This window comes from Vidua macroura, chromosome 7 (assembly GCF_024509145.1).
Source record: "Vidua macroura isolate BioBank_ID:100142 chromosome 7, ASM2450914v1, whole genome shotgun sequence".
Classification (NCBI taxonomy): domain Eukaryota; kingdom Metazoa; phylum Chordata; class Aves; order Passeriformes; family Viduidae; genus Vidua; species Vidua macroura.
This window is the reverse complement of record NC_071577.1, coordinates 9,216,193-9,234,651: the sequence shown is the minus strand read 5'-3', so window position 1 is coordinate 9,234,651 and position 18,459 is coordinate 9,216,193. Positions and strand designations below refer to the sequence as shown.

Below are 18,459 nucleotides of genomic sequence, written 5' to 3'. Positions count from 1 at the left end.
ACTCTTGATACTTCAAAGACTTATTTCTTTAATACTTTGTTTTGTATCCAAGAAAAAAATAGTGGCACCGTAAATTATGTGCCCGATTGTAATTGAAAATTTGAATCTGACCTTTGCAGCTGCTTTACATCTGAGAAATAAAGGTATTTCTGTGCAGAGCTTTTCAGCCCTTACGGTATGGGATGTCACGCAGCCGCTGGCAGAGGTGGTGGGTCAGGTCAGGCATACTGAGGAGGAATGCAGCTCTCGCGTGCTCTTTGTCTCTGAATAAAGGTCCAAACCAATCTGTTTCTATGGGTCTAGTTGGAGGAGGAGGACGAATCTCAGCGGCTCAATACAGAAAGGACAGGTCCCGTGGTCCCCTCCTCAGCAGCAGAGCAGCGAGTGAGTGTTTCGCGAGCGGGTTCAGAGCTCGGGCGGTGAGCCCGGGCGGGCGAGCGGAGCCGCGCTGGGGCCAGGTGCGGGCACAGGCTGCGCTGGCCGGGAGCAGATGGCAGCGCCGGGGCTGGAATGCCGCGGGAGCCCGGCTTCCCCGGGACATGCCGTTCGGGAGAGAAAAGTAACTTAGGGCGGCCGCAGGCGGGGTCGGGTGATGTAACAGGAAGCTCGGATGCTTGGCTGCTGCTGCCGCCGCTCCGCGCTGCCCGCGGACACGCTCCCGGCGCTCCCGCAGCAGCGCCGCTCCGCCGGGACAGCCGCGGGCTCTGGATTACACCCCCGGGCACCGCGCTCCCGCCGCTCGCAGCTGGCACCGAGGCACTGGGCGAGGCAGCTCCGCGCAGCTCCAGCTGAAGGCGTTCTCTGAAAGCGAGGGCTCGGCGTGGTGAGTGCCGCTGCGGGCGGTTTCATTGTTTTAGCCGCGGGCAGCGGCTCGGTGCCACCCGAGCGCAGCGGTAGTAACGCGGGTGTGCCTGCTCTGCCTTTAACCCCGGCGTGGGATGCGGGATCTGCGCCGACACAGCCTGCGAGGAAAACCTTCGTTTATTTTTAGTGAGCGAGGTGTTGAGCTGATTTTATAACTGGTGTTGTTATCGTCTGTGCTTGGTAGGATAGATAAAGAGATAAAATTCCCAAAGTAGCGCTTTAAAGGATTCTGCCTGAAACCTCTAATATTAACTAACCAAATTTCTGTCTTGGCATCTGGAGAGAATTAGACACTCATTGGCTTGAAAAGGGTCCGTAAGACTAATTCAGTACAACTGCAGCTCTTTCAATAGAGGCTGAATTAGGTGATAAAGTGGTGTAGGTGTGCTTACTGAGTATTTCTCTAAACTTATTCTACCAGAAAGAGGTCATACTTGAGTTGTTTCATAATTAGGTTTTGTGTTGTAATTACACAACTTAAAAGATAAAGCTACTGTTTTGTTTGGGCTTTCTGTTTGCTTGAGGAAAAGTTGGGTTGCTTTGAAGGCTGCACGCGTGCCGGCGTGTTAGTGTTTGAGGTTTTTAACCGCAAGCACCGAGCTGATTTATTGACAGCTAAATGCTCACTTTTCCTTTCCTCGAGAAACTACTGAACGGTGGCAGGTGTGTGATGCCGTGCCTTCAAGTGCCAGCTGAGAGGCAGTTAAAAGTCTTGACGCTCCTTAAGCTTTCCAAAACTGATGTGATACCCTCTGGTTTTACAAATGCGGTTGCAGTGCTGAGATTGGGAATTCTAGTCATTTGCTCGTGTGAGTAAGCAAGGGAGCCATAGAACCAGGAAAATAAATCTTGTTAGGCTATAGATCACACCTGGATTTGATCTACAATGAATCCTTCGGTTATCCATAGAGTTTATATGGGAAGAGTATTAAATAATTATAAAAAGAACTGAGGGGTTTTTTTTCCTCTTTGCATTAATAAACTTACGCCAGGTACCTTGGGGATGGACTTTGCTGCTCTTACAATTGCACCAATGCAGTCTTCCCAGTCTTACTGTGCCTGCTGGGGATCTTGTCATTCCTTTGCACTAATAATGCTTCTAACAGCTGAAACCTCTTCAGGGATGTGCTTTGAATCTGAGGTCCTCTCGTGCCTGGGAAGGAGACACTCTAGATTAATGTAAGACTACATCTGAAAGCAGATGTGTTTTCTTTTACAGTACACATGCTGTGGTACTTCCTGAAATTCTTAATTAAAAATAGTGATTTGTATTAGCACAGTATTTTCTTCTCTAGTTTGATTAAACTCTCATTATTTCACTGCATATAGGAGCAATCCCAAAGTCTTTATCCAGCTTTGGAAATCTTCTGCACAGAAGGCACTTGATGACACTAAGTCAATGGAGATGGCACTTCACATAAAAGGTGTTTATGTTAAATGATCAGTGCAGTGGGAACAACTGTCTTTAGAAGTATACCAGCTAAATGATTTAGATTCTTATTTTTTGTTCTTCACAAGCAACTGGTGTAGGTTGAAGTGGGTCTGCCCACAGAAGATGTGCCAGGCATGTGCATGTTTGCAGGCTGGATGTCAGAATCTACGTTGTTTGGAGGTTAAGCAAAGACAGTCAGGGCATTGATGTAGGAAGGTGTGACTGCACTTTTTACTGGACAAAACAAAGTACCTGGATATCTAAGATAGATTGCAGGTTCAAGAACTGCATTATGTGTGTCCTTTCAACTTCAAATGTTACTGCACACTGAATTTCTGATCAGTTGGAGTCTTTATCTGCATTAAGAGATGTAGTACTTGTCCCTTTCAATAGGCTTTTCTTGATACAACACAACTGTTGAAATCCTGACCTGCTGAGAGCCAGTGGGAACTTTTCCACTCACTGTCAAAGGGCAACACATTCCTAAATATGGGTATTTTTCTGTTGAAGGAATTATACATAGATGGTCATCCATCCAGGCACTTTACATTCTGCTGTCTATTGTCAGCTGGGTTTTTTTTTTTTTGGTAATTTCTGTAATTTTTGAGCACTTCAGTTGAAAAACATGATCTGACAAACAGATCATGCATGTGATCGGTTGAAAAACTGATCTGCAAGTGTCTCACTGGGTGACTAATGCCTTACCTGGGTCAGTAAAGGGACTTACTCTGGGAATACAGGATTGTTCCATGGGCTGTCTGGGTATTGCAGTTCAGATTATAGACCAGGATAAAATTGAGAACAAAACTGAGGGAAGAAAGCACACTAACAAATTTCCTTTGACACTCATATAACTACTAACTTGCTTTTATATTCTGTGCATTTGAGGTAATCATCTGTCTCCAGTAGCATTCCTGGCTTGTGCAGGAGCTGGGTAGGATTGGACCCACAGAAGTCCATGAAACCATGCAATCATGCAAATAAAGTGGGACTGTGCTCATTTGGAAGAAATGGTGTGTTTTATGCTGATATGTTTTTAATAATAACATGTATTCAGTGATATTTAAAAGAAGTGCATCTAGTCACTGCTAGAGTAAATGTTGAACATCAGCTATCAAAGCCATTGAGGGAAGTTGTCCAGTGAGAGTCCAAGTCTACAGTTAGGAAAACAAAGCAGGATTTCTCCTTAAGAAGTTGTTCCCATCTGTTGCCAATGTGTTTGTGGTGTTCTTGATTTGGTACCAAAATCCCTTTGGTGCTTCTGACCAGCTGCCACCCCTGTGGCACACACTGTATTTGCCTTACCTCGGTGCCCTGGCCACCTCTGCTCTGCAAGCCTGGGCAGCTCTGTCTTTGAGTTTCATGTGCAGCAGTTTCCTCAGCCAGGCTTTGCACTTATTGAAAACAGCCTTTACTTGCTCGTGGAACTGCTCTGTCCCTGGGAAGTATTTTAAGTGATTGGTGTAGCAAATTGTCAGAGCTCTGGAATTAACTATATCCTTGGTACTGCTGTGTCGAGGAAGGAATGAATATTGCTACTATCAAAACAGATGTGAGCTGGTGAACAAATAACTTTTAGGCAATAAAATAAGTTTGGTTTTATATGTGTTTATGTGTCTTAGACATATAATAATATATTTAGTATATTATTTCTACATACAACGTGTGCAGGTCCATTTCATGCTGATTTCCATTATTGCCAATGTAGCAACTAAAGAGAGAACCTAAGTTTACAAAGAAACTTTCAAAGGAAATTAACCTTATCCTTTGTTTGCAAAACTGGGAATCAGACGTGCTAATATTCTGAACTGCATATATCTGAATGCCGCATCTTTCTAATGTTTGAAACAAAACAGAGAAAGATTTCTGTATGTGGACACAACCCCTTTTTTTACTTTATGTATTCATGTTGGCATTTCTGATGTTTTCAGTATAAAAAACTTGCACAAAGAGCAGCAGAAAATAGCCTTTTTTTTACCTGTTACCTTAATGGAGAATTCCACAGCCAGTGTGGTAAAACAAAAGATCTTATGAAATTGGGTTCCATTAGACTATTTCTCTTTAGCAACACTTTCTGTTCTATTTTAGAATCTGGACAGAGCTCAAAGGCTAAACTTTCACATTTTGGAAGTTTTGTTTTAACAGTTGTCTCTCATGCTTCAGTCTCCCAAGTTTGTTTATACTGTTTACATTTTCCCAGCAAAGTCATCCTTTTTCTGCCCTAGCTCAGTGCAAACACTTTCAATCATTTCTGCAGTATATGCTGTCTTAAAGTGATCTATTTTGAGTTGCTTTTCTTTTGAAACATGCATTTGAAATTCACTTAGCTCATTGTAATGCACCAAAAAAGATTTTCTATGAGAGAAGCCATGTTCTTCCTTCAAGAAAAGAAATCAGACTCTTGTGTGCCTGAGGCTGTTACCTTTAGTATATCCTAGGTGTCACTCAAGCCTTTTCTGGCAGTTTTGGCCATTTTTAAGTTGTAGCTGACCATTCTAACTGGATTTTAGAAAACAAAACAATGTTATATTTCTGGGTTTATGTCTGGGTCATGGAGGCTACATTTGAAAAAATATCCCCCAAAAATTAGTGATGATTTTGTTTAATGAAGCCCATACTACTCTGACTTCCCACGTAATACCATGAACAAGGAGCCAACCAAAGAAATGAGTAATTTTTTTTCTTTTGATTACTATGCTCAAAGCACCTATACCTACCTCATACACTGTTGTTTACCATCAGCTGTGTTTAGGCTTATGTTCCTAAAAACTGCAGCATCTTTTCCACCTATTCTTTGATATTTTCAGCTTGAGAACTGCACTGTCTTGAGTGTTTGTATGGGCACAAAGCATCCCTCTTTGAATTACCATTTAGATTTTCTCCTTACTTTTTTCCTCCCCCATTACATTGGTAAATTCTTGCCAATCAATTTTCATAAATTTTATGTTATCCCAATACTACCAATTTTGGTAGAGTTTTAGAGTTTCATTAAAGTAAAGCAATGAGAACTTTACTGAGAACATATTTGTTATACCCGAACTAATTTGTTATAGGATTTTAAAGTATTTTTTTTCCATATTAATATTTTCAGAAATTATATTAATTTGTCACCAAATGTTATGCCCTAGAATCCTTCCTAGATAGAAATTTAAAAATGTACTTTCCAGAAATGAGTAAGACCTTTAGGCATTATACCTCCTTCTTCTGTGGTTGCATCTATGTGTTTATTTAGTACCCTAAATGGAGGGAAAGTATTCTACTCTGCAGCCTTTCATTATTAAAATGGCATGATTTTGCAATTATTATCTCGAGATATTCTGTATAATGGCAATATCTGCCCTTTAGTTTCAGTTAGTGGAATCCAGCAGGTGTCACTCTGGGGATTAAATAAGAAATATTACACAAACAGAGATAAGCTTTTTTAGGAGAATTTAGAAGTATTTATCTTAATACATTTTTCCAGAATAATTTTTGACCAGACATGCCTCCTTAAGTCTGAAATTTGTGGGATTTTTTTAGTTATATGATTTAATTGGTGTATTCATCTTTCTGTGTGTCCCCTTGAACATGAAAAAGAGCAGTCAGAGCTTGTACCCACAGGTGACATGTCTGAAACGTAGAGAGCTGTGACTCAGTTCAATATTGTCTTGATGATATAAAAAAGAAAATGTTTTTGTCATCTTCTTTGAGGACCAAAAATGTTCTTTTTGGTGGTGAACATTCTTTTGCACAAGTAATGTGTTTTCAGTTTTGATGAAGTCAAGGATGTGCTTCTGCAAGTGACTTACATATTGAGACAGTCTGCATACTGTTTGTGTTTGACATATCTGAAATTGATATGTGAGGTGGCTGATCATCCCAGCTCTCACAGTAAAAAAAGTTTGGAGAGGAGAGACTTTGCCATGTGGCACGGAGTTTCAAGTAAAAGTCAATGATGAATTTTTTGGTGTGGGGAAAAAAACGTGACTGGTTTATGGCTTAGTGTTTCTTTAGGGAATGATGTAGTAATGTTGTATTGTGGTGGATTTTTACATGTGTGTGGCACTCCATATTCTGAGAGATTCATATTGTCTGGAATAGGAATGTGATCGTTAAAAATTTGTGGGTTTCTAGTGGGAATTGTTTATTTCCCAGACCATGTTAATTCCACCTTAAACAGAAACAAATACCTCAGCAGGCATCTCTGGAAGGCAATCCACAAATACAATGAAATTCTTGAAATGGAAAGAAGCTTTTTTCATAAATACATGCATACATTAATGTATTTTTACATTTGCATATATATTTTTACAGATATATATTTTATATGTGTATTTTAAAAATAATCTCATTCTAGAACTTGTAACCTCTGCCTACTTTAAACAATCCAGTTTCCTTTCTCTCACTTCTTTCTCCTGTTTAAGCCTCATCCTGTTCCGTTTTTGATTCTATTCAACTTCCTTTCCTGTGATGACTCTGAGTGAGTCACTCTGCCAGGCATTAAGAATGTGGCTTGACAATATTTCCAACAGCTTATCCTATGCTGGCTCATGCAGATGAAATTAACCTCTGCCTTATCCTTCCTCTCAAAGAAATGTCTGTCTTCACACGTCCAGTTTCTTGGAAGGGGAAGGTGGGGGTGGGAACCCTTTCCATAAATGACCGTGTTGAACTTCAGAGCCATCGTCCTTGCAGAGCGTGTGTACCGTACCATCGGCATGGGGAACCTCTTTAACATTGGTTTAGTGGGTACTGGGCAAAAAGTTAGCTTCCACAAGTTCAGGAAAGCCAAATTAAGGCTCTTTCCTGAGTGCTATTCAAGTACTCTCTGCATGGCTACCACTGCACATTCTTCATTCTTTATTAAATGTGTTGTTTATTGCATTAAAATGCGTGGAGGGCCACCAGGACTGCGCTGGGTTTGTGTGTGGCTGGCAGCAGCTGGGAAAAAAGCACATGCTAAGTAGGCACTTAAACACTGAACTGAGCTGCTGCCTTTCTTGTGGTTTTGTTAATGCCAGCGTAATGTGAGGCTTGTGGGGGAGGGTTTGTTTTTTTTCCTTTGTTTTGGTTTGGTTTTTTGGTGGTGTATTTTATTTTTCCTCTCCAGTTTTAGAAGAAGGGGGTGAAGAGGGATTTAAAAAAATGGTTTTAATCTGTTAATTGTATATGTGCATCAGGAAATGAAAGCTTTTCTGCTGAAAACAAACAAGAAATTATAGTCCTAGAAAAGAAGAACTTTAGAAACCAATATGCAAATAAGAGTAAGAATTCCCATCCCAAACTCTGCTATTGCAGTCTTCTCCTTGTCCTACAGAACCCAAGGATCTCACCCTCCATTGTTTTTCCCTAAGGAAGATGTGAAAGATTATATCAGATGTAATTTTCTGTGCGTTATGTCCTAAGTGCAATTAACATCACCACAGATTACACACCAGGGAAAACAGATTTTTATTTCATATTTATTTGCTATCACAGTGTAGGTTTTATCTACAACAGGAGTAATGGTTACAATTGGAAGCTCAAGCAATATTGTCTGGAGTACAGTTGTATTCATTTGAAATTATTTTTAGTTTCTCATTCTGGAAATTCTTAATTTCTGACTAAAGGAGGTGATCTTGATCCATCTTCTACTCTTTAAAGTGTCATTATTGGTTGATTATAGAAGTGGTGGTCCTTTCAGAGCTTCAGTCCTTCAGAGCCAAAATGCTATACCAGCATTTTGAGAGTACCTAGGAAAATCACTCAGATGTTTCTAACCTTTCAGCATGATCCACTGGGATAGCTGCTGGGGCTAGGTTTTCTTTTGCTTTTTCTCCCTCAGCTCTTTCAGAAGAACTTGCACAGGTAGAGCTCTTTCTCTACAGAGGATCCCTCTTCTGCAAGCTGTGCATGCAATCCAGAGGAAGAATTCAGACAATGTAGTTTAACTGGACACTTTTTATTTAGGGCTGCAGGGATAAAATAGTCTGCTGACATGCTAAGCTTTTCCTAGAGTCACATTACAGCCCAGTGAAGGACATGGCAGTAATTCAGGGTTTGTTGGAAGGCTGGCAAAATACTTGTGCTGTCTTTGCGGGGGCACTGGGGCACCGGAGCAGGGCAGTGGCTGCTGCCACCTCCAGGGTACAACAGCACCAAAAGAGCCCTGGTTCAAAGCAGATTTTAGGGACCAATAACCTTTGAACCATTAACCTTTCTAAGTCAGCGTAGGCAAGGGCAGAGAAGTTTAGATTGTCCAATGAAGACAAACTGGCACGACAGAGTTATGGGTGATAACTCAGCTTCCTCAGGGAATTCACGTGTGCCAAACCAAAGTGTTCAAAAATAGCTTTGTACCATACAGGAATGTGGAAATTGTTAAGCCAGAGGTTTGGTTTGTTTTATTTTTACAATTTCTTTATCCCTTGTGTTTCACAGAATTCTGAGCTTTTATATTTTTAAACATTTACAGATTTTAAGCCAGACATTGTCCAACTCCTCCTTCCTTGAGTACTAATTAACAGTAAAACAATGAAGCCTGGTAGCAAGGAAGACAAAGTGATGGAAGGAATAACAAATGTACAAAGAAAAAAAAAAAAGTCTGAACCTTAAAATGTTGTTCCAGTAGGAAAGTGAACTGAAAGAATCAGTAAATGGAATGATGTTGCCTTTAGCATGACTCTTACTGCAGGACAAGGCTCAATCAGGTGTCCAGTGGTCAGTCAGACTTCGATAAACAGAGAGAAACCACTCCTTGTCTGTGACATGAATGCACAGAATGGTTATGGAATCAGTTGTCTATTCAGCATTTTAATTAGATAGCAAAACCAGACGCTGGGTTCCAGTCTGTGGTCTAGTTAAGGTGTCAGTCACTGCAGTGCTAAGTTAGCTCATCTTTCCTCATACAGAGAGCAGGTGAAATACCCAATTGTCACACATGGAAGATCTTCATTCTCTTCATCTATGGAACAGAAGGATACCTCCTATTTCTTCCACCAAGTCTAAAAGGCTTCACGATCTCTCAGAATTTAAGCCTGTGATTTTTCCACTATTCATTCCTGTTGTTCCCGTAATTTGCCCTTGACAGGTAAAAGGATTCTGCTCTCTTCTCAGTTTACAAACCATTAAGGCACTTACAGCTGAATATTTTTATTTGTCTCACTGGAGTTGTGCAGAGATGTGGGGTGGTTGTGCAGATCTCCACATCCAGTGAGCAGCCCAGGGGTGCCAGGGCTGTCTGCTCACCTCCAGGATGGGGCAGGGTTTGTGCACGTGCAGTCCCACGTTGCGTTGGTTCCTCTGCTGCCACGCATCCGCTATTAAAAAAAAATTGCTGAATGACAGTAATAGAGAGGAACAATGGGCTCTTACAGGATGTTCAGACAGGGTCATTACAGTATATTTTCTTGGGCAATCTTGTTATGAACAAGATTCATACTTACCAGCTTGTTTTATTTGTCAGCACCCTATTACTAATTGGTGTTGTAAGGCTATGAACAGCTCATATTCTAGCAAAGGTCAATTTGATGAAATGAAGTTTTTTTTCTAATAGCCCTGTGGAAAGCTGCTTTTCAATATTTATAATGAATGTATGGATTTTTTAAGTACTGGATATTTATTTATCATCATTGGTAATGACACACAAGAAAAAGTCAGGAAGATTTTCACTGTCAAACTGCAAATTAGCCTTAATGTACTTAGCAAAATGAAATCACAGATTCTGGTGATGGGGCTGTTGTATTGGAAAATTTAGTTAGATCATTTAAAAGAAAAATATGTTACTTTTGAATTTTGAAAAGAAAGCAGCTTATTTGCAGTGGTGCTTTTTGACATATAAGATATTTTCCATGGTTTGCAACAGTTGGAATCCAAATGTTCAGTTTTATTTAAAAGGCAAAGATGAAGCAACCAGTTGAAGCAACAATTGTGAGCTGTTTCTGTGTGCAGTTGGATTAACTTTCTGCCTGAAAGACACCTGCTAATGGGCGCAGTTGCAAACATTGGAGTAGGTTTCCAGCTAAGGTGAAATAAGGAGTTCAAGCAAGGGAGGATTCAGTCAAATTTGGGAAGACATGAATTTGGTGTAAAGATCCAGGAATTAGTAGAATAGACTAGAAACTGGTTCACAGGGATTTGGGATGCTGATGAAAACTGTGTTTGTTTTCGGCATTGTATGAAAGTGTTTCAATTCTTTATCAAGACACGTCATTTTCTTAGATGTGCAAGCGGTTGTCTTTGTGTTCCTGGAATAAACACAGCCCAATTTGGAATCCTGGGCTATATTTGCGTAAGAGCGGCTAAGGAATGGAAAACTGAGGGTACTGTAGGTCAGGACTGAGGTTAGCAGGGCTGAGAGGGGAAGTCTGGCAGCTGAGGATGCCTCGGCGTGGCTGTGGCTGCCTCCTTTGCACGCGAGCTGGCCACAGCAGGGATGTTCCTGTGAGTGTCACAGAGCAAGGGACAGATCCACAGACACGAGGTGACAGTGGGTGAGGTTGAATTGCTCCTTGAAAACTTTTATAAGCTGCACAGCTTTTGTCCAGTTTGACAAATGGCTCATTAGAGGCCAGTCGTTTTTCCTCAGCTCTCTGATGCCTTTTGAGTCTTCCATCCCACAAAATCCTTCAAGTTACAAGGAGCACACTTAGGCTGTATGGATGATGCTTAGAGCACGAAGCAAGGTCAAAGGTTTGCAAATCCAGCACCAATTTAAAAGCAGTTAAAAATGAGAGGGGTAAAAAGCTAGGGATGAGCAGGAAATACTGAAGAGTAAGTATGTGATGCTGAAAATTTCTTGTGCACTGTGCCCACAGCACTCCTACTTTTGAGAGGTGAGCTACAGAGGGTGTTCAGTAGTTATTTACCACATCTTGTTACTTGTATCTGTTTAAAAAGGAATTGATGTATCACTTGGTATGGGAAGGGCCATGTGTACTGCTTACTGTAAAAATAAAGAAACTAATTAATGCAAATCAACAGTACTTTTGTCTCAATTAACTGCAGCGCAGTAGTTAAGGTGTTCCTCCTAAAACCACGTGATCCTGTGTGGATGAATGCAGGCAGTTTTATTGAACTTTAAAAGCTCCAAGAAATACACGTGGATTTCCAGAATCCATTGGTAACTTTTTAAAGCAAATATTTAAATACTCAGAGCATTGAGCAAAAGGATTACAGGTGATGATTTTATACATCACCTGGGTTTTCCTAGAGGGTGACCATTTCGAAGGGCACTAGTTTTATTGGTGACTATCATCCCAGTAATGGGACCACAAAGCAAATTAAAACCAATTCCTTTTGGGTTTCCAGAGGAATAACCTGCAAGTGATTGCTGAAAATGCTTCTCTTTGGATGAGAGAAAAGAGGGAAAGGTTGTAAGCAAACTTTGATAGAAAATAAATTAGTTCCAGCCCTATAGGGAGGGAAGAACTCAGTTTGTCACAGACAGATAGTTGTTTCCTGACATTGGGCATTTGGTTAACAACTTCCAGTGTTTGATGATGTCATGGGTCATATGGATTCTGTGGGTTTGGGGCCCTTTTGGCTTAGCAGGAAGGGCACCAACTTATCTAGGAGCTTCTCTGTTTGAAGAGATTCAGCTGCCCTTCCTGCCCCACTTTGCAGAACCTGAGCTTTCAAAGACAAACCAGTGCTGCTCCTGGGAATTTGCCAGTATCTAGACCTTTTTCCCCACCTGAAAAGGTAAATACCCCAAGAGATGGAAGTAATTCTTTTCATTCTGCTTTGTGTTCCTCAGATCCTATTGACTCTTCATCTGCTAGAATCTCTGTGTAATAACCAAATGTGTCTTGATTCCTTTTCCTATGCTCCAAGTGTCTTGGACTTTACAAAGCTGCATTTCCAAAGCAGTCTGTATCCACAAATATCTAGATAAAGGATTTTCACTTTTCTGCAACCCTCTGGAGGAACTTACTGTTCTCTCCCCATAAAACCAGAGAGTATATGTTGTAATCAAACAAAACATAGAAGCAAACCTATGTCAATAACACAAAAGGTGTTTGAGCCAGGAACCTCCTCTCCCAGAAGAGCTTTTAACTTATTTTGTCTTGACTGGACGAGAGTGCAGTTTTTAGAACACCTGTTTCCAAGTTGCATCTTTTGCAAAGAAGTGCAAGATATATATGTGGAAATTGTGGTTATGTTATTGTTTTCAGGAATGAAATTGCCTCTAGTTTTGTTGCCAGCATTAAGGAGTAACAGAAAATCAGTTGTTACCTTGGCTTTTTTTCCCTTCCAAAATGCAGCGAGCGTGTTGTTGTTGCTGCTGATGGAAGATCCCTTTTCACAGTCTTCCAACGATTTCAATATTTTCCTTGTTTTGTGTGAGGAAGGTAATCTTTGTAACATCCTGTTTTACTTACCAGCCATATCTGTAAGCTGCAGGAATCCTTCCTGTTCAGCCCACAACGCAGTGCTCAAGACAGAAATCCTTGGTCTTCATTAGAAAACCATTTGGTAACAAACTGAATAGCGCTGTGACTCCTGTCAGGCGTTTATTTTCAATAGCACCAATTAATACTTTTTCCAAAACTAGAAAAGGTTGAAGTGAGTTGGATGAAATTTGAGTTCTCTTGCATCTTTCCCAAAATTCAGGCTGTGCCATATTGTGCACTGGTCAGGAAAATGGAAAGTTTTGTGACTGATCCCTCTCTAAGTTTACACATCTCTGCAGTTGCTCCTCTTTTGCTGTAGTTGGAATCCAAATACAAAACTTCTATGGAAAAAAGGCTGCTCTTCAATTCTTTCTGGCAGACTTATAACCTGGGAGTATCTAAAATATCATCAGAAAGCCTGTTCTCATGAGAGTCCTATCCAGATTTCCAACAAATCTGGACCATTATCCAAGGAAGTGTAGAAATCTACACAATCACACAGTTACAGCAGAGCTTGTGGTTGAGTTTCTTTGATGTGGTGTGGCTTTGTTGGGTGTGTGGTTTTGTTGGTTTACTTTTTTGGCCTTCGAGTTGAAATTTTTTTTTTTTTTGGTTGCTATTCTTCCTTTGTTACTTTATATAAAAGGACTTTTGTATAATTTTATCTTGTTTCTTTGTCCCCTTCCCTTGTTAATGTTTAGGGGTTTTTTTTTTTAATTCAGATTGATAATTTTCCCTTCTCTCAGAAATAAGTGTCATCTTTTTATGAACAAGAGTCAGTTAAGTTGGAGGGTGATGAAAGTTTTGCAGAATGAACTATAGAACCAGTTCATACTAATTTTCTAATTAGAACTGGATCTCTAATGAAAATTCACTGAAATTAGTGGGTGGATATTATTAAACAAAATGGGTTTTATTACTTAGTTTCAGGTAGATATAGTACAGAGCTTTATGCTAGTGGTATATCAAATTGTCCTTGTCCACAAATCTTTTCCAGAGGTACATATTTCATAGTTTGACATGGTCCACTCCTTAGGTCTAATACTGCTCGAGATGTGCAGTGCATGCAGAACTAATTCTGGAGAAGCTCTGCGTGGAGGCAGCGAGCACCATGAGCAAAACAGGCTGTTTGCTGGGCAAGGTGAAGCAACTGTCAGTGCTGTGGCTGAGTTAATTACTCACCAGTAATTAATTCCATGGCCTGAGCAAGAGCAGCACCCTGAGACCATGTTATCATTCCAGCACAGTCCTGCCAAGCAGCTGGTGCTGCTCCTTGTTTTTGTTTTCTTCTCAGGGAAGTAGGATTGAGCTCACTGGAAATGTTTGTCATGTTTCACTGATATAAATCAGTAAACATAATCATTCAATGAAAAACACATTTGCCATACATTACCTATGTGGACAAATAGATATTTTCCAGTGGTGACTCCTATTTATGGTTCCTATGTAATAGGTAAACTAATAAGATATATGTGGTTTAAATTTTATTTATTTATGAGCATCCATATTCTCCTTAAATGAAGTTTGATAATCTGATAAGTTTAAATTAATTAGCCTTTTAGGAGGAAAGCCTTTATCTATGTGATGAATGTGAGGGGGGGAAAGCGTTGGTCAGCATAACTTGTGGCTACAGAGTGGTTTAGGGTGCTCTTTAGAATTTATCATTATTTACTTGCAGGTCTTTTGCTGGGGAAAAAAAAAAGTATTTTTCTAGTAGCTGTATACTGTTGCAGTGGCTCATGAAGAAGTGTTAATGAGATTCCTGGATTGGGTAAGAGACAGGAAAATATATTCACTTCTGAGGGGGAAAATCCAGCTTTTGGTAAACTGATAAGTGTTTTTGCACTGAGACCTGTAGTAGCAGCATCTTATCAGCCTTAATTCAGCAAACATTAGTAAGCTTAGTTTCAAATTGCTCTTATTAGATAAATTATTGTGCCTCTGTGTACTCTGTTCATAATATGATGGGGCTTGGAAGAACATTAAATATACAAAAGGCTACTTGGCTTATCCAGCTGTGCAGTTTCTTATTTGAGGAACTGAATTTGCTCATCAATTCCCAGTCTTTGGGCATCAGCCTCAGGGCTGTCTCACCCCACCTACTATAAATTTGTACAGAATTTTTGAGTCCTAATGTGCAGATCTGCAACAGTAGAAACAGCATATGGAAACCACGTGTGTCCAAAATAAGTCAGGTCAGAGAGGACTTGCTACTAATTATCTGGTCTCAAGTCAAAGATGGTTGTATTTGCTGATAAACATGATTTTGTTTTCCTCTGCTCCTAATTTGTGAGTTGGCTCCTGGCTATTGCACCTAAGTAGTTCAGCTTTTACAAATTTTAAGTGGTTATTAGGTAACTTTTATAACACAAGGACCAGAAATTTTCAGGCTTGAACGGTTCCGAGGGGGTCTGTATATCATCATACCCTATGTTCATACCATGTCCTGTACATATTTGTACCTTGCAGCCGTAGCTGGAGAATGTTGTAAACTGACAAATGTGCCAGGTTTCCAGTGAGCTGAAGAAGATGTGCCAGTTTGTTTCCAGATACTGGGATTGAGCTCTTTTCCCCACTGTTACCTTCTGTCCTGTCCTGATGATTTTTTTTTTTTCTTAAGTTTTTAAAAGTTTGTCTCCACAACAAATTGCTCTTAAGACCAATTAATGTTGTGGAAACAGATGTTTTTGATTTGTTAGCAGTGACATGTTGTTTTCAGGGATCAGAATATTTCAGGGGTCAGGATATTATATTTTCATAATGCAATTCATGCTTTTCATTTATTTTAGACTACTTAATGTTGTTTCACAGGTGTAATTGAATTTGAACCTTTATACTCAGGACATAGGATTTCCCATCTTGAATCAGATATAGACCAGTGAGCTTTAGTATCCTCCTTTTAATTTCTGTATATACCCTGTGCGTGGTGCTTCCTGAAATGGAAAAAAAAAATATATATGACACCTTAAGAAACTGAATTTATTTTTTCAATGACTTGTTTACAGAAAAAGTAATTTCTCCTTAATGGTCTTGGGAACTACTTAGTACTCTGAGACTTGCATATTTTTAGTCTAACTATACATTTAGCTAACAAAGATAGTATGTAATATTATCCAGACTTGACTGAAAGGAGTTGATTGTAACATCTTTAGTGTTTATGAAAGCTATATACTGCACTATATAAAGTAACACAGTATTTTTATAATTATCAGCCATTAATTGTGTTGACTTCCTTCTCCTCCTAGAATTAGCACAGAAAGGAAGGCACGCTTGTGTTTTGTTTGAAGCCTTGATCAACAACTACTCCCTAACTTTCTTTTTTAGGTTACTAAACTTGTGGCTCAAACAGAATCAGATTTTGTCAAAGTGACAAAATTTTGTCAGAGTGACAAAATTATTATTTTCCCCCTAAGCATTTGCTAGGAGTACAACTTCACTTCTCCAGGAATGGTGAGGAACTGTGCACAAAGACCATTGGGTTATGAGGGCAGGATGAATGCTCACCACTTACTCAAATTTTGCTTCTTCCTTCATCCACAAGAAATTGGATTAATAATGTCAGCATCAAGCCTTGTGCATTTTAATAATTTTTGATGCCCTCAATAAGTTAGTCACACTTCAGTGACTGTGTTTTGTAATGTGTGAAGGCCAATGAAGTATGGAAAGAATAAATGAAATATAATCACAGTTTCTGTCATGAAGAAGGTTATCAGGGAAGAGCCAGGATCACACCTGGGTTTCTTCTGGGCAGGGAGGGCTGACAAGGCAGGAGGCACTTCAGGGGAGTAACCCTGCAGAAATGACATGGAGCAGTCAGTTCCCAGTGTGCCATCAAGCTGTGAGAAGTAGCACAGGGAGAATGAGAAGTGTGTGAAGACTCACATTTGTAGTTGTCTCAACAAGCCTGTCTTTGCAGCTAAATTAAAATACCTTAATTCAAATTAACCAAAAAATGAGAGAACTTAGAGAATTTCAAGTTTTAAACAGTTTGTAGCTCTTTAACTGTTGCATGGGACATAAATTTGTCTTAAGAGTATAAAGATTTTCCTTTAGAAATTTTAGAGTTTTATAATTTGGGCAGTTCTGCTTTCTTACTTTTATGAGCTTCAGTACAAATAGGAAGTAATGTGTAATAATGCAGAAGTTATTGAAGCATTTTGGACATAAATGCAGCTAATTCTGAAATCCACAGCTCAGATACTGACTTTCTGCAGTAATTCCTCAGTTGTCCCTCTGGGGTTTAGATCCAGCTAGGACAAGGAATGCTGACAAACCTTGGGATGTAGCAGCAAGTACGTCATAACCACTTTTGCCAAGAAAGGAATCCAGTCCCACAGTGATCATCTCCACCGATGTCACAGTCCTGCAGGAGAGAGGATGTTGCTGAGAGAAATGCATTTGAGCTATTTTATGGTAGAAAACAGCAGGAGATGCACAGGTCTTCAATGAGAGTTTAATACAGACTGGGTGGGGTTTTTGTTTTGTTTGAATTTTGTTTTGGGTTTGGAATTTTTTTTTTTTTTGCCTTGAAGCCTAGCTTTTATTGTCATAAAGAAAATTTCAAGTTACAGTGGTCAGAAGTCAAATAAAAATGAAATTGAAGTTAGAAATAGACTTTCCACAGCCTAAATTGTGCAAATTGTTTTTCCCAATAAATATATTAGAATTACACAGTGTACCTTTCAAAGTTCACTACCTGAATATATTGAGAAATAAGAAGTAATTAAAAGTCATAGTTTGATTTTTATAGAGTAGGAACCTATTGCTGAAAGTGTAGTATGTTTCATAAACAGAACATTTTTAATAGGTTAGTGGAATTACAAGAAGGCTCCATGAGTCCTGGCTGTTGGAAACTGCATTGTTGGGCTGGTGGCTGGGATTCAGGATATCCCTTTCTGCTTTCACAAAAATCTCTTGGGCCCTTCATTTCCAGCTGAACAGTCACCAAAAAGCCCATGGAAGAGACCTTGAGCAAAACTTGGACCTCACAGAGCAATGCGGATGCACTTTATTTCTTTCTTAAGTTATCTATCTATTTATTTTTTTATTTATAGTGTTTGTTCTGTTTGGGCTTTTCAGCTCTTCCAGATGTGGTGAAAATACTTGAGAGGACTTAATAATTGTTCAAGGGACTATCTAGCTTCACAGCCTGGTCTTATTTCAGTGCAGAATAGCATTTCCTCTTGAGTATACAAATCTCTTTGTCAAATATTGTCTCTACAAAGATACATTGCTTTGAGCTCCCTTGGGAAGCAGAGAAGGGTGATCCTGTACTGCCTCTGTAAGGTTATACCTTCAGAGCTGCTGGTTTTTAGGGCTGCTTGGCAAAGCTCATCAGTGTCAATTACAGCCTCAGAAACAAGAGTCTAAGCTCAACAGAGAATGGTATTTAAGTAAAAATGATCTTTGATGGGAAAGAATACCACCCTTTCCTCCACCTCCTCTCTGTACTTCAAGATCACTTGACTCTTTTGGTCCCTTCAGCCCTGGGAGGAGCTGTTTCCTGCCAAAAGGGGCTGTGTAAACAGGACAAAGGCAAGGCAGCCCCAGTGCTCATCTGTCCTGGGGACTGGGACACTGCAGTCACTGCAAAACTGCTCCAGTCGTGTTTGCCACGTTCTGGATGCTGACAGCCCTCCTGAGGTGAGCTGTCAGATCTGTGGTGGGAGCTCACCAAAAATGTTTGTCCTGCTCTCCTGGCTCTGGTTGGGGTTTCTCTAAAAGTTGTACTTAGCAACGTGCCCTTTATTTGCAGTCCTTGGAGATGGCCCAGTTTGTGTGACCCCCTTTTCTCAGGACCTTTGTTTCTGA

At 40.0% G+C, this 18,459-nt stretch overlaps 1 protein-coding gene and 1 long non-coding RNA gene across 5 annotated transcripts in view; one reads left to right on the top strand and one right to left on the bottom strand.

Annotated features, from left to right (window-relative positions):
- Window positions 1-745: 745 nt before the first annotated feature.
- CALCRL (calcitonin receptor like receptor) overlaps window positions 746-18,459 on the top strand; it is a 63,031-nt gene continuing 45,317 nt past the window's right edge. For all 3 annotated transcript variants that reach the window (XM_053981848.1, XM_053981847.1, XM_053981849.1), the window contains exon 1: window positions 746-823. The gene's annotated coding sequence lies outside the window, so the exon portion shown is untranslated. The remainder of the gene's footprint in view (window positions 824-18,459) is intronic.
- On the bottom strand, window positions 15,511-16,916 carry LOC128809687 (uncharacterized). 2 transcript variants are annotated; one of them, XR_008437823.1, is made up of 4 exons: window positions 16,854-16,916; window positions 16,531-16,578; window positions 16,335-16,439; window positions 15,511-15,581 (listed from the first exon to the last, which is right to left on the bottom strand). It is a non-coding gene; the product is annotated as an uncharacterized LOC128809687 (long non-coding RNA). The 2 variants fall into 2 exon arrangements; XR_008437822.1 differs by lacking the exon at window positions 15,511-15,581 and having other exon boundaries at window positions 16,073-16,439.